This window comes from Rhipicephalus sanguineus, chromosome 7, assembly GCF_013339695.2.
Source record: "Rhipicephalus sanguineus isolate Rsan-2018 chromosome 7, BIME_Rsan_1.4, whole genome shotgun sequence".
Taxonomy (NCBI): domain Eukaryota; kingdom Metazoa; phylum Arthropoda; class Arachnida; order Ixodida; family Ixodidae; genus Rhipicephalus; species Rhipicephalus sanguineus.
In genome coordinates, this window is record NC_051182.1 from 56,481,165 (window position 1) to 56,493,634 (window position 12,470).

Here is a 12,470-nt window from a genome sequence, read left to right on the forward strand (position 1 = left end):
TCCTGCGACGTGCTACCATCTCCACCTTTGGCAGTACGAGAAAGAGCAAGATCTCTAGGAATTTCTTTGGCTGATGACAGTAAGAAGGCGGGCAATGACGGCGAAAATATAGAAACTTCAATATTAATTGGAGCAGATTACTACTGGACGGTAGTCACTGGTCGCATTCGCGAGATACAGCCGAAAGTAATGGCAATAGAAACGATGTTGGGATGGACGGTTCAAGGTCCTGTAGATCTTCGTTCTGTTCCACTGAAATCATCGACGGTTATGGTCCTCAAGGTCAGTGCCAACTCTGACACGATCACCGATGAACTGCAGAAGTTCTGGGATTTGGAAAGCATGGGAATCACGGAGAAACCCGAGACAAAGCCAAGCGATGACCGTGTGATACAGTACATCAGAGAAACAATGGAGTTCAAGGCAGGAAGGTATCAAGTGCGGCTACCATGGAAGGAAAACGTAACGTTATGTGACAACAAGGCAGTTGCAGAGAAGAGGCTTATGCAGGTGACAAAGAAATTATGGAAAAATCGCGATGACCTTCAAGCCTACAACAAAGCTATTCGAGAGTACTTCGAGAAAGAAATAGCAGAAAACGTCGAAGAACCTGCCGGAACAGACGTACGGAAAAAATTTGTCTATTATATGCCCCATCAGGCTGTGATCAAGAAAGAAAGAACAACGACAAATATACGGATCGTATTTGACGCATCGTCAAGTCAAAACCCAGGGGAATCACTGAATGACAACCTGGAAAATGGGCCAAACCTTAACCCCGATATCACAAGTTTGCTGATGAACTTTCGACAACACAGGATTGTCATGTCAGCAGACGTGGAAAAAGCGTTCCTGCAAATAGCAATACAAGAAAATGACCGAGACGCACTGAGATTTCTGTGGTGGGAAGAAATACCCAGCGAAGCTATGCCAAGCCCGGAGATAAGAACATGGAGGATGACGAGAGTAACTTTCGGCACTACACCAAGTAGCTTTCTTCTAGCGGCCACAATTCATCGACACTTGGATGAATTCGAAGAAAAGTATCACGCAGTTGTGGCGCAACTCCGAAAAGGAATATACGTCGACGACGTCTTACTAGGAGCCGATGATTACTCGACAGCTGCTAAACTGTACAAAGAAGCAAGATACATTTTTCGTGGTGCAGGAATGAATTTAAGGAAATGGACTTCAAATGACGCCAAACTACGAAATCTATTTGACGAAGAAGGAGAAGATTTAGATAGAAGAATCAGAAAAGAAGGACAAATCAAGGTTTTGGGATTGAAATGGAATTTTGTCGACGACCTGCTGAGCTTCCCAGACACTACGTGGCGACAGGACATGGATACAAGACAACTTTCAAAACGTCAGGTTTTGCAAGCTACGGCAAAGCTATACGACCCTTTAGGTTTTTTGACACCATTTTCTGTTAGAGCAAAGATGTTGATGCAGAAGATTTGGATAGAAAACCTAAAATGGGACGACCCGTTACCGAGCCAGCACCGATCAGCGTGGAAGGGTTGGGCAGAGGAGCATCTGGATAACTTCACTATTAACAGATGCTATGACTACAACAAGCAAGCTGAGGTGAAAGCATCAGCTGTACACGTTTTCTCAGATGCAAGCCCAATGGCATACGGAGCAGCAGCATATCTCGTAACAGAATACTCAGATGGCAGCAATGAGGCCAGTTTACTCATGGCAAAAGGTAGAGTCGCTCCAATCAAAAAGATTACACTGGCAAGAATGGAGTTGTTGGCCGCCACAGTATCAGTTCGATTGGCCAGTCATATAACTGAGAATTTCATCAGGAAAGCAAGAAGCGTGAGATTCTGGACTGACTCTCAAATTGTGCTTTGCTGGATCAAGTCAAGCAAGACGAAAGATGTGTTTGTTCGCAACCGCGCAACAGAAATCAAGAACAAGTCTAAAAATAGTCAATGGGGTTATGTTAAAAGTGATGAAAATCCTGCGGATTTGATGACAAGGGGCGTGAAGATGCAACATTTACTGAACAGTGAATTATGGTGGAAAGGCCCCACGTGGATCAGGAACGAAAAACAAAGGCCTGATTATGACATCATGATAGAATCGGACAATGATGACAACGAACACGACGAAGAGATCGTGACAAGCCTAACTACCACAACGAGTCAAGGAAAAATAATCGATGTTAACAGGTTCGGATCGTATAAAAAAGCATTGCGAGTTACAGCGTGGGTGATGCGATACATTGGAAACCTAAGAAGAGAAGCGAAAACAGGTTCGCTAACAGGAGAAGAATTGGACAAGGCAGAGTTGGTGCTGTTAAAGCAGGAGCAGAAGACGTTACAAAACGAAGTGACACGAATAAATGGCACAATGAAAGTGTACAGCACGGACATCTTCGAAGACAATCAAGGTGTCCTAAGAGTGAAAGGGAGGCTTCAATGAAGTGATTTAAGCTTTGATGAAAAGCATCCCATTGTTTTGCCAAGGGAAAGTCGCTTGTCAGAACTGTTAGTACTGCATGCGCATCACGTTACCATGCACGGTGGCGTTGCATCAACATTGACACACTTAAGGACAAAGTTTTGGATTGTTCGGGGCCGACAGATGGTAAAATACGTTATAAAGAAATGCATCACATGTAGGAAGTTTAATTCCCGACCAATGACGCAAGAAACGGCACCACTTCCAGCTGACAGGATAACGAAGACGAGGTCATTCGACATAGTTGGTGTGGACTTCGCTGGACCGCTAAATGCTCGAGAGGAGAAAGGCAGCAAAATTACAAAGTTCTACATTGTGATATTTACGTGTGCAGTAACAAGAGCTGTACAACTAGAGTTGGTCAAGAAGATGTCATCGGAAGCGTTTATACAAGCGTTCAGAAGATTCGTAGCTAGAAGAGGATTGTGTACAACAATTTATAGTGACAATGCAAGAGCCTTCAAGAAATCCGAAAAAGAGATAAACAAAATATTAAAGATGGAAGACGAAAGGGTGCAACAGTATACCAGCAACCTGCAAGTAAAATGGAAGTTCATTGCAGAGTTAGCTCCATGGTGGGGAGGATTTTATGAAAAACTCATCAGAAGCTTTAAAATGTCAATGACAAAAGCTATAGGAGCTCGACTTCTGGATGAAGAAGAACTACGGACTGTGGTTGTTGAGGCAGAAGGAGTAATTAACAACCGGCCTCTTACATACGTGTATGACGATCCCAACGAGCCACAACCCATTACGCCGGCGGATGTTATAGGAGGCAAGCAAGTAATTAACAAGCAAGAATACGACAAACCTGGTGAAAACAGTTTGCTGAATTACTGGAGTAGAAGAAAAGAGGCAATGATGACATGGTGGATCAGATGGAAACAAGAGTATTTAAGGGAGCTGAAGTGTGCTAGCAGAAAAACGGCTGGACACACAGCTATACAAGAAGGAGATGTGCTTCTGCTTGGAGAAGTGCGTAAAAGGACGCAGTGGAAACTCTGTAAGGTTGAAAAGATTTTCCCAGGCAAGGATGGACTAGTGAGGACATGTTTGCTTCGGACATCTGAAGGAAAACTGGTCAAGAGACCGATTCAGCTGTTGTATTCGCTCGAAGGCTGCATCGGTTGAATCTGGCCGGCGGGAAGATGTAGAAAACAGATTGAAGATCGAGCTGTTGACGAGGAAGAAGAGGTGGCCAGGGGCACGCTCTACATTCTTATTATTTTTTTTATACTCGTTCTGACAACAATAAACCGAAGACGTGTCGGTTCTGCGGTCTCTCTGGTCCTTCTGAGACACCATTTAAACTGAATTAAACCATTTTTTCTTTATTTTTTATGTAATAAATTTTAGACTTATAATGAGAGTCATGTTTTGAAAAGGGGGGGGGGGTGGAAGGGAAACTGAAAGCAGAATAACAGGTATCATTAAAGTGGTGAGTTGGGCTTGTTGGTACATAACTCTGACACATTGCAGTGCAAAAAACACGGACAGAACTTAAACGACGACAACGAGCGCCGAACTTGCAACAGCTTTTATGCAAAAATTTGCACACATGTATATGCTGTCCGACACGGGCGTCATCAACTACGCATATGTCGGCAAGCCATCTTTTTATTAAGTTGTATGGATGGCACGCTTATATTAAACCCCTCCCCCAGACAGGAAATGCGTCCTGATTCTACGATTTCTCGAGTAATTCGCATTTTGCTCTCCTTAGCGACAGACATGTTGTTTAGGTAGGGTGAGCAGTCCTGACAGAGAGCATGCCCACAATGTAAAAAATGCACGTGAAAGAAAAGATTTTGAAGGTTTCCCGGCTAGCCATTGCATAACCTGTCATACATGCTGTATCGGACAGCATATATATGTGTGCAATTCATTCTAATAAAAGCTGTTGCAAGTTCAGCGCTCGTCGTCGTTTGTGTTCTGTCCGTGTCTTTTTTTGCACGGCTCTGTGTCAGAAAAGTTATCGTCTTCCAATGTTTATTTCCCTGTAGCCTTCGCTCATAATCGGAGAAGATCGTGTGCATGGAAGGGAGCCTGACTGTCACAGCACATTCTTCCTCCGTTCTTATGGGCTTTATCAGCACAGTTATGGGAAAGTAGACGAAGGGATACGGGTGACAGAAATAATGCCACCGAACTCTTCATTTCACATCTCGAAGACGAGGCTGTTTGCCATGTGTTCATGTGTTTTATTTTACAAAGATGACCACTGTACGTGGAACCACATCCAAGTTCACAATCACCTTGATCCCTGATGTTCTCCTGCTGCGCAGAATACCGACCTGGATTGGCATCATTGCCACTGGCAGCGGCATCATGTTCCTCTTCGTGGGCGTCACCCTGACCATCTTGCTGTGCAAGCTGTTCAATCAGCAAGCAGCCAGAGATGTAAGTAACTGATACAAGTTTTAACATACAAGTTTAGAGAAAAAAGCTCCATGGCTCCTCAGAAGCAAAGTGGAAGGCAAGCTAGTTGGTAATGGTTCATTACTTGTCCCTATCGTGTTTATGTAATTTTATAAGTATGAACCTCCACAAAGCACCGCATCAGCTAGCAGAGTGGCCTCCTAAGACCTCCTTGTAAAGTCTTTGAAGGTGCTTCCTGCAAGTACAGAGAGTAGAAAATAGTTTACTGTGAACACATTTATTGAAATGCTGTCAGCTGTGCTTTGTGATTGAAAAGAAATCTTGTGAAGGACGTCCAGTTTGATAATACAAACACTTTGTCGTTTGGAAACCGAAGGTCAAATCAAGATTCACGTGTTCACTGAAGTCACAAAATACGGAGTAATGAAAGATCTTTGGAACACGGGGGGTCGCTTGAGCCAATGTTTCGACAAGCGGAGTTGTCATCTTCAAGGCTACAACTACAAGTTGCACCCTTGAAGAGGACAAGTCCACTTGTCGAAACATTGGCTCCAGTGACAACCCGTGGTCCAAGAATTTTTATCACTTCAAGGTTCTTTCTTCCCCTGAACTTCTTACTTAACCCTTTTGGCACGTTAAACCCCAGATATTATTATTATTATTACTTAACCCTTTCCCTACCAAAGATGAGCCGAGCTTGTCCACGCTGAAACAAGCATTTGGGGGCGCCGCAGTTAAGCTATCCTGATTCTTTTTGCTGTGCTCCCTTTGGCTTCAACAGATGACAGAGTAAAAACTTTTAAAACACACTCAAACCATGCATTGCGGTCGAGAAAGGACTTTGTTCTGTTAACTGTAATCAGAAAATGATGTCTTCCTTTGTGCGCGCGCTGGCAGCAGCTACGTTCAGGAAAAAAAAAGAATGAAAATGTGCTTGTTTGCCAAAGTTTTGTGAAATAAAGAATTTCAGTTATCCTGCGAGTGTGGCAGCAAATGCACATATCAGCATAGTTTCTTTAAATCATGGGATTCAGACGACGACTGCGTCTCGACGTAGCAGCAGTGGACACCGTTAGACATAAGCAAACTCGCACCGATACGTCCAAGATTAGTTTTCATGGATTTGCTTGTCTCTGTGCTTTATTATTTTCTAAATTTCAAATAGACAGTTTCTGCAGCAAAGACTGGATAGGTTAGGAAACTTTCCGTGGTGCACTGCAGTGAAGCCAATCCTCTGCATATAAAAAAAAAATTTCATGTGTGTCTTGCAAATAAAGCGCCTTTGAATACATGTTTTAGTTGTTTCAAGACACATAGAAACAAATAAGCAAATAAAAACTTGGTATCTTTGTATCGTTTTCGGCCAAAAAACTTCTAAGGGAAAGGGTTTAAATATGCAGTAGTTATAGCATTGCTGGGAACTATGAGAATTTTGGTGGACATAAGCTGGCACTGGGATTCAAGGTGCTGTGAAAAATTTCCCACTTTGAACCTAAATCCATGAGAGATTCGACTAGTACCTGCCGTGCTCCAACCAGGATTGTGACGATGGAAACCTGCTCTTGTTTGGAGCCAGCAAAAGCATGGCTGAGCTGAACATGCTACTACTTGCCAGAGCAATCCAGCAAACAGGAAACACATAAATGCGTGTTTTGATCAAACAAACTATATACCAAGGCACTGAAGCACTGCCATGCGTGCTGCCACACATACAAAGGAAGCTGCAAGAGGCAGGCACATGACACATGACTGGAGCTTTGCCAGATCTCAGTAACGTTCCCAAATGGAAGGCAAAAGTGCCTCCAAGCACTCTAAGCAGGAGTGCAGTGCCCTGAAAAAAATTCCGCAGCCCTTACCAAACCTAGACAATAGGGGCGAGCGAAGCTTGGCGTGCATGTGCCTGACGTACTACCCGTCTTTCTTTCTGTTGCATTGTGCAATTCCCCGTCTTAACTGCTTCGTTCCTCCATGCCAGGAATGGGATTGTCATCCACATGTTTAGTTGCGCAACGCTTCAGTTGCTGCAGGCAACAATGACGGTCATGTGTTCGTGTGCAGGCAACAATGAAATGTGGCAACGTGAAAGGACAAGTCACCTCAATAACCTCGATAAAAGGCCAGATTGCTGTTTCAGAAACGGCTGATCACCGACAAGCCCATGATCGGGAGGGCGTCAGTTATTGAAAAATGGGGCATACAAATACACTCAAACCTCGATATACGAACACGGATATAACGAATTATTGGTTATAACGAAGTAAATTAAGAATAGTCTTGGTAATAGATACAATGGCTCGGATATACGCTTATAACGAATTTTCGGATATAGCGAAGTTATTTTCATGTCAAATGCGACTTTGTTATAATGAGGTTTAAGTGTACGCATCTGACCGGCGCACCTTAGAGGGCTGGATTTCTTTGCGCTTGGGGGCACTCGGTTTGTTTGTGGTCACACCTACACCGCCAATGACACTTGTGAGGCAATGCAAGCTTCGCTTGAGCTGTTCAAATGAATGTGTTCAGAGCACTCGATATTGACCACCTGTACACAGATTGGGCTACCAGGGGACCTCAGAGCACATGACTAGCTGAACGTGCCATAAAACAAATATTAAGTTCTGTTGCTTGTTCTCGTGAACTATTTGAAGCAGACCTGAATGTGAATGAAACATTTCAGACCCTCTGCCCCATTTAATGGTGGCACCATGTCCTTGTCTTTTGTAATATCTGAAATATATATATATGTTTTATGTTTTCTTTCTCCAGGGCGGGCACCCCGTACACATTCAGCGTTTCCCATCCCAGCCAGGGCTGTACCCAGTCCAGGGTACGGGCTGTGGCGCATCTGGCGACGCACAGGACACGGCCGAGACCGACAAACTCACCTGATTCTTGACCACAGGTTACTACACCTGGCCAGGAGATTTGGCTTGGCTCGGTAGCCGGTCGTCTCGTTTGCCGGCCGCTTGATCTGCTTTTTCCTTCTTTCTCTTGCTGGTGTTTTCATGGGCCAGTCCATTCGGGCACCTCTTGTCCTTGCATGCAAGTTTTTGTTTTGTTTTGTTTTTTAGTGAAATATTCATTTAGCATTCTATATTGCCCTACAAGTGATTTCTGTATCTCCAGATTGGCACATTCGCTGCTGCAAGTGTCGATTCGCTGATGCCTGTGATTTGCTTGATGAGATAACGAGTGAGTCTAGTTGTACACGAGAGATTGGCCAGGTACACGTTGCTAGGCGACCGATCTGTGTCACGTTAACTGGATGCTTATTTGTTAATCCGTATAAGCATAGTTTACTATTATGAAGTCTGCTGGCATTTCGTGAGTTTTTTCTTCCTTCCCTTTTATCACATGGCTTTGAATTTGACAATTTTACCGATTACCTCCCATTTCATGTAAGAGAAAGCATTACTTGAAGCATGCCAACATGCATTGTTTGGCACCTGTATTCCGTACTGTGCCCTGAAAAACCTTTTATCTGTCACGAACAATAAGAAAGCTTACGGAGACTGTCTTTTGTTCAGCTTTGATAGTGGTTGGGTGTGACATTGCGTTGTTATGTACGCTAAGCCAAAACCATCTTCTGCACCTTAATCTGTTTTCTCGAGTCAAACACGCCGACAACATGTTTAAATAAATGTTTGGTTGTCCTGTATTAAGGACGTGTTAGCATCGGAGACGAAAATTTGACACAGTGCTCCTTGTCGGCGGCAATGTTAACGTCGCCGAAATGTTGTGCATCGCCACGTAATTTCGTTGATGGGTAGTAAATTGCTGCTTCCGTCACACATTCATTACTTCTGACGATCAAAGCTATATTTGAGTATCCAATATCGCACAGTATGTAGAAGGGGACAGAAGCGAGGCATGGAAACACACACACACACAGCGCTGTGTTCATGTGGCCTAGTTGTGTTCCTTCCTCTATACACTGGCAAATAGTTCCAGGATGCCACACCAAGAAGCCCACATTTTCAACACTTGTTGATCAAAACCAGGCAAAGCAACTACTGCTCTTAAGAGGCCCACTTCCTATTACTGAAATTGCGGGAATACTCTCTTGAGTTCAAGTTTACTCGTTAAATGGTGTGCTCGTTTTTCAAATGCAGTTGTGAACGTTGTCCAACCGCTAGCTCTCGGATAAAACGACAAATGTAGTTTGTGGTGGTAAAGACTGCCCATGTTGTCCGATGCCATTTTGTGATTGCTAAACCAAATGTGCAGCAATAAGCTCGGGCATCTCGGTGCATTTGGCGAATACGGCAGTGCTCGAATGCTTCACCTCAACATGGCAAGAACGTGCCCCACATGTGTTTGTGTGAACTGCGTCGTACTGCCTTCCATCTGTGCTCATTTTACTGACAATGTCTGTGAACTTGTATACAGGTCTTACTAAACGGTTTCTGTGATGGGCTCTCTCTTTTTTGATTTGATATGAACATGCGGTTCTTGGTCCATCTTAGGTTTACAGAAATTTTACTGGGGATTGGCATGTTTTACAGTGCCGTATGTTGTGTTCATCTAGTAACATTGACAATGAGGAATTGTTATTACAATCTGGTAATTTATATTTAGGCCTCAGAATTGGTCTCGTGACACTTTGCGTTTGCTTAGTACGTTGAACTGGGCCACTGCCGCACCAAAAAAGAAACATGCGTGGGTGAAAACAAGCTTTAGAACACAGGTTTTTATTTTGCTTTGGCATTCTCGAAAGTGGTGTGTCGGTGTGATGCATGCTTGGGCGGGATGTTCAGGGTGTGAGTGTGTTGTGTGCAACCATTACCAACCGCCGATATAATTCATCCTAGCAGTCTCAATTTCTAGTAGCCTCCTTAGGGATAGTAGTGGACAGATTGGCAGAATAAAGCTAGAATTGTCCTTGCTAATTCAGTTTATTTCCTTTGTTGGACATTATTACCAGTATTTACAGTCAAACCACATTTAGCACAGAAATGGCTTTGTTATATCTGAAAATTCGTTATCAACCTATATTCACAGCGCTGTATTCATGCGAAGGCTATTCTTTAATAGCTTCGTTATAACTGATAATTTATTGCATCCGCTGTAGTTTGTATAGATTTGGCTGTATATTCGAACCCTGCACTTTCAGTATGTATGCGTGCGTGGGCAGATATGCAAATAGCACACACTTCTTGTGTGCGGGATTTAACAAGTAGGGGCTTTTCAGAATATACCATACATTCAGCCGAAACAAGCCTTGTCACAGCCATTGTGGAGCTTTAATTATGTTTCACACAATTTTGTTATTGTTTAACCCTTTGCGGTCCAAAACCTTTACCCACTTTCCGGCTCTAGCGGTCCGAAACTATTTCGCCAGTTTCTGGCGCCGCGAATAAAAACACAAGCTGTGGAAGAGAAACGCACAGGATATTTATTTTTGCTCCTGCATTCTGCAGGCAACTCTTTTAGTGATATTTGGGCAACGTATGATACCGCTCAAAGCATTCCCCTGTGTGCAGGCCAGGGTTATTACTGCAGGTTTCCACCGCCGCCGTCGTCTTCTTCGTCACTCACTTCTGTCGAATCACTGTCATCACTGTCTGATGGAGGCACGTAATTCTCTTCCTCACTAAAGTCATCCTCGCTTTCGCTAAAAGCACCGCCGTAAAACGCACGCGGTGAAAACGTGGCCATGCTTCTCAGCGAACCGCGCGCGCGAGTGGGTACGCTCTAGGCCCCGTGCTGATCATAGTGCTGCACCCTAGTGTCAAAAAAGTAAAACCTCAACAAACAAAGCTCACTTATTCCTCAAGAGATGGCCCTTCATGTATACAAAAAATGCGCGCGACTCGCGGTGAGAAAACAGCAAAATTTAAACCACGAACACCCTTGTCGGGCGGGGCCCGACAGCGGACCGCTACGGCCGTGTTGCGTTGTCGGGCGCTGCCCGACAACAGACTGCAAAGGGTTAAACTGCTCAGAAGCATGAATTGACATCACTGTGTGAAACTTAACAGTGCGCTATGTTGGGCCAGTTGGTGCACAGCTACTTGAAAGACGTAAGTTAGTGTTATTTCTGTTCCTTCTTTATTCTTCTCGTTTAATAACCGTCCACCACATCTTTTGAGTAGCACTGTGTGCAAGTCTGTTGAAATATGTATGACAATGCAGGCAGCTTGAAGATTTAATCCTGTCCCTTCAGTGTCAAGCCATTTGTGTTAGTTTTTTCGTTTTTTTTTTCAGCATATATTTTTTACTCGGTATGGTAGAAACGTTTCATAATGTATTCGATGAAACAAGCTACATAAATGCTTTTCGTGGCTCAGTTTTCTGTTTTTCAATACGTATTGGATAGATAGGAAAACCAGCAAAAGTGTTCATTTTGTAAAAGGCAAGAACCTATACCTGAGGCGGGCTGTGCCAGTAAAAAACTGGCCTTGTGGCAACCATATCTGTACCACTCATTCACTGCTCAGCTGCCATAAGCAAGTGTCAGGCTGCATAAGCTAGTTCAACATCTTGCACTGTCACCGGCTTTTTCTGAAATTGCGGAGCAGAGGTAGTAAGTCGTAGCGCTCCATTCTGATGACAAAATTTAAACTTTAAAGCAAAAAGTGATGGACTAAACTGCCAAGTCTCGGGTTTGTGTTACTGCCAGAGTTCACAAACCAACCCTGCTATTTCGGCGCTGGATTGCTGTTCAGAACTTTGTTCTTGGACATCTTTACGGCCATTTCTTTTGTAACAGCTTGCACACATTCTCACTCATTTCTAGCATCCTGCCCTAAAGGGGTCATGAACCACTTTTCTAAGTAATCGAATGAGCTCAGTATTGGAGTTTATTGCATCACAAATCGATTGCTGCAAAAATTTCTCGCATCTGTGAAGAACAAGCAGAGTTGCAGGGATTTGTTGCACGCGTTAAGCGCTTTCTCTCATCTCTCGTCCCGACGAGCACTGCTGCAAGCTAAGCAGGGAGAGGATGGCACGGGGAAAAGAAGTTGCATCAACGCGCGTCATGACCTTGAGCACACATAATGAAACACCATCACTCTCTCCCATTGTTATTTTTGTGCGCGAGTGCGGCTCACTGTGTAATTTTAGCAGACTATGGAGCGCTGCGTCAGCACGAGGTGGCACCCCACGGCAAGAAACGCGTTTGACCCAAATGCCACAGTTGGTTTATGTCGGCTGTTGATCAATAGCATGCTACCCTCTGCCCGATGTCAAGCAGCGGGCGCTGGCAGCTCCGAAGTGAGTGAGGCCGTCTGAAAAGAGGGCGCCTGGTGAAATAGCAACTTCCACTTGTAAGCTCTCCTTGCCATGCACGACTGCAAGATTTGGCTGAGATGTTCAAAGCAGTGCCTGCTACCTGCAGGATGTGTTTTCTCACCAAGCGCGAGGGGTGGTTCGTGACCCCTTTAATGCTGCTAGCAGGCACAGATAAAGGGGGGAGTGTGGGAGGGCAATCCTGTTATCGTTCACTCGCTGTTATCGTTCGTGTGGCTTCTGATGCTGCGATAGTTTCAGTTGCATCCGTATCGAATTCGAATGAAGCCATTCCTGTTTCCGGCTGTACCGGAAGAAAGATTTTTAGGTGTAGAAACATTTGTTGTAGGGGTACAAGCATTGCAAGCAAGAGTGCCGTTCTC